Genomic DNA, 4,759 nt, shown 5'->3' on the forward strand with positions numbered 1-4,759 from the left:
TGCCGATAAGTACCATCTGTTACCGTCTTTTGGTATGACGCGGCCGGGCATCGAACCCCGGACCTTCCGCTCTCCGGGCGGACGCTCTACCACTAGACCACGGATGCGGTCCCTTACTATAAGACATTACCATCTAAGTTGATAGGAGCACCAACGGTACGAATTGTCTATAGTTAATACTGTAATTTCCCGAGGCTCTGTGAGGTGAGGTGAAATTGGGTTTAACGTCGCGTCCAAGATTATTGCACTGTTATAGCCTGAGGCTCTGTGTTTTATGTTCATTTGGATCACGTGCTTACATGGAACATACGTACATCCCAGGTGTATATGGACTTGTTTTCATGTTTGTTTGTTTGTTTATTTACACTGATGACTGATTGATGACTAGTGATTGATAAACAGTGATTGATGACACCAGTGATCGATAACCAATGATTGGTGACCAGTTATTGATGACCAGTGGTTGATGACACGTGATAGATGACACCACTGATTGATGTCACCAGTGATCGATAACCTGTGATTGATGACCAGTTATTGATGACCAGTGATTGATGACCAGTGATTGAAGACCAGTTGTTGATGACCAGTGATTGATAACCAGTGATTGATCCCAAGTGATTGATGATCAGTGATTGATGACAAGTGATTGATGACCAGTGCTTGATGACCAGTGCTTGATGACCAATGCTTGATTGCTATGCTTGAGGTGAGTGGTGTTAATAGATAAAAGACTCAAGCAGTCTCAATCATAACAAAACGTACACAATATCTCACATTTCCTCACCACTGGATCGCCGTCATTTAGCTGAAATATTGCTGAGTGAGGTGTCAAACAACAAACAAACAAAAAGCAAACAGATTATAATTAATAATTTGACACTTGACAATTTGACAAGAATACTTGATTTGGACTGCTGAAAATATAATTAAAATCAGGTATCTAAATCCATTAGATACTTCAAAATTAACAAGAATTTTCATATAAAAAACTTCGGAATGACTAAATCGATCTTTTCCACTACGAACCCATGCATATAAATTGTCGATTAGAAATAAAGCGCTCAGTTCCAATGAAAATAATAGGTCTCCAATCTTCAGTTAGCTAGCTAGACCACCTCAATTTTCAAAACACAATAGGTTTATCTCTTAATTTGAAACATTGTTCCAAAAACGTTACGATGCATCCGAAACAAACAGGAACGGGTGAAAAAATCTCGATATTACTTTCAACTTCATGTTGGAAAGAAGGAAAGGACTGCTTCAAGTTCATGAGGGGGCACGGGTGGCCCAGTCGTCTAAGGCGCCGCGATTCGCTGTGCAGAGTTGCGTCCCTTGGGCACGCCAGAAACCTATGATTGTGGGTTCGAATCCCGGTTCGCCCCGATTATGTTTCTAGGTTTGTCAGCACCATACCCGTGCTCGTGGGTTTCACCGAAGTGGTAAACGTCTAAGACCTGCATCACTCCGGGCTTTCCTCCCACATTAAGCTGACACGCCGTGATATAACTGGAATATTGTTAAAAGCGGCGTTAAACCCAACTCACTCACTCACTCACTCAAGTTCATGATGATAAAAGGGTGATCACTGTAATCGTATGTGACATGCGTAAACCTTGTTTACTCTTCATGTATCACCTGTTACACCCCTGTGTGAAACTTGCTTGTTTTCCAAAACAAGGATATGCATGTACATACAGGTGATCAATACACACTGGTGACACAGTGGAGAATAATTATTAAGGCATAGACTCGTATATTGACGACAACGAGAGGTTCAAGCTGGTGTCACAGGGTTGTGGGCAACCGATAAAACAGACAAAACAGATGAAACAGACAAAACAGATGAAACAGACAAAACAGATAAGACAAGAAACAGATAATACAGATAAACAGATAAAACATGGCAGACAAACGGGTAAAACAGACAAACGGATAAAGGAGGCAATCAGGTTAAACAGACAAACAGGTAAAGCAGATAACCCGATAAAACAGACAAACAGGTAGACAGATAACGCAGAGAAACAGGTGAAACAGATAAACAGGCAAAACAGATAAACAGACAAACAGATAAACAGATAAACAGATAAACAGATAAAACAAAGCAGACAAACAGGGAAAACAGACAAACAGGTAAAACAGACAAATGGATAGAGAAGACAAACAGATCAAGAGGTCAAACAGACAAACAGGTTAAACATAGAAACAGGTAAAACAGATTAACAGATAAAGAAGACAAACAGATAAAACAGATAAACCGATAAAACAGACAAACAGGTAAAACAGACAACCAGGTAGACAAATAAACAGGCAAAGCAGATAAACAGATACATGGGTAAACAGATCAACAGATAAAGAAGACAAACAGATAAACAGACAAACAGGTAAAACAGATCAACAGATAAAGAAGACAAACAGATAAACAGACAAACAGGTAAAACAGATAAACAGATAAAGAAGACAAACAGGTAAAACAGACAAACAGATAAAACAGACACACAAATAAAGAAGGCAATCAGTTTAAACAGACAAACGGCTAAAACAGACAAATTGATAAAGAAGACAAACAGATCAAGAAGATAAACGGATAAACAGACAAAGAGCTAAAATAGAGAAACAGGTAAAATAGACAAACAGATAAAGAAAACAAACAGATAAACAGACAAACAGGTAAAACAGACAAACAGGTAAAACAGACAAACAGGTAAAACAGATTAACAGATGAAGAAAACAAACAGGCAAGGCAGATAAACAGACAAACAGATAAAGCAGACAAACAGGTAAAACAAAGCAGACAAACAGGTAAAACAGACAAAGGGGTACACCAGACAAACAGATAAAGAAGACAATCAGGTTAAACAGACAAACAGGTAAAACATAGAACCAGGTATAACAGATTAAAATATAAAACAGATAAAGAAGACAAATAGGTAAACAGACAAACAGGTAGACAGATAAACAGGTAAAACAGATAAACAGATGAACAGGTAGAAAGATAAAGCAGACGAACGGGTAAAACAGACAAACAGGTAAAACAGACAAACAGGCAAAACAGATAAACAGGTAAAACAGACAAATATGTAAAACAGATAAACAGACAAACAGGTAAAACAAAGAAGACAATCAGGTTAAACAGATAAACAGGTAAAACAGACAAATATGTAAAACAGATAAACAGACAAACAGGTAAAACAAAGCAGACAAACAGGGAAAACAGACAAACAGGTAAAACAGACAAATGGATAGAGAAGACAAACAGATCAAGAGGTCAAACAGACAAACAGGTTAAACATAGAAACAGGTAAAACAGATTAACAGATAAAGAAGACAAACAGACAAAACAGATAAAACAGACGAACAGATAAAGCAGACAAACAGATAAAACACACAAACAGGCAAAATAGACAAAGCGATAAACAGACAAATATGTAGACAGATAAACAGGTAAAACAGATAAAGAGACAGACGGATAATACAGACAAACAGGTAAAACAGACAATCAGGTAAAGCAGAAAAACAGATGAAACAGACAAACAGATAAAGAAGACCAACAGGAAAAACAGATTAACAGATAAAGAAGATAAACAGGTAAAACAGACAAACAGACAAACAAGTAAAACAGATAAACAAACAGATACACGCATTTAAGGTTGTCTTAAGCAGTATGACTTAAAGAATACATTTAACGGCTTTTTCGGAACTTTTCATAACCAATCCCAAATTCATAAATACAGCTCTTAGAAATATATCAGGGACGTTTGCGAGATATATCAGAGCCCCGTTTCACGAAACGAAGGTGCCGCTACGATTCTCGCAATTCTTTGTTAAACTTTGACCACCGAGTGAACCAGAATCGTTGATCATGGTCTGGCCAGTAACTCACGCACGATAGGAATCGCCCATCCCAACACGCCACTGTATCAAGCGACATTGCCTTGCATACATTAGGGCGGGAATGTCAACGGTCGACGTATTGGATATCAACCCGTATTATCATGTGAACAATTTATCAGATTACTTTCCTATAACAGATTACTATACTACTTAACTTTTGATAGGGATATTGTTTATCTTTCCATGATGCACGTAATATGTCAAGTGTGTGTTTAAATATAACTAATATATATGATGATCAAAAGGTTTGTTTTTTTAACGCCGCACTCATCAGTATTCCAGCTATATGACGTCGCTCTGTAAATAATCGAGCCTGGGTCAGTTAATCCAGTGATTGACATCACGAGCAACTGGGATTCGATGACCGCAACAACCAAATCAGCGAGCTTGACCACCAGATTCCGTTAGTTGCATGTTAAGATTGGTTGGTTGGTTTGTTGTTTTACGCCGCACTCAGCAATATTCCAGCGGTCTGTAAATAATCGAGTCTGGACCAGACAATTCAGTGATTGACATCATGAACATCGATCCACGCATTTGGGATCGATGACTTGCATCAACCTAGTTATCGAGTCTGACCACCTGGTCCGTTAGTCGCCTCTTACGACAAACATGGTCGCCTTTTACGGCAAGCATGGGTTGCTGAAGACCTATTCTTCACGGGTCCCTATCAACAATTGAGCAGTATATCAATGTAAACGACACAAGTATCGTTAGTTATATTTTTATCGAATAAGAAAAGAAACAGTTGTTAGAGCTAAATATTGATTTGCATATTTTCTGCTTATATGATGACCTACGAAAAAAACGTTATCAACGCCGTTATCAACTACCACACCGCTGTGATATGATACTGTCATATCGA

Source organism: Haliotis rufescens, unplaced genomic scaffold (genome assembly GCF_023055435.1).
Source record: "Haliotis rufescens isolate VD_foot unplaced genomic scaffold, xgHalRufe1.0.p SCAF_18, whole genome shotgun sequence".
NCBI lineage: Eukaryota > Metazoa > Mollusca > Gastropoda > Lepetellida > Haliotidae > Haliotis > Haliotis rufescens.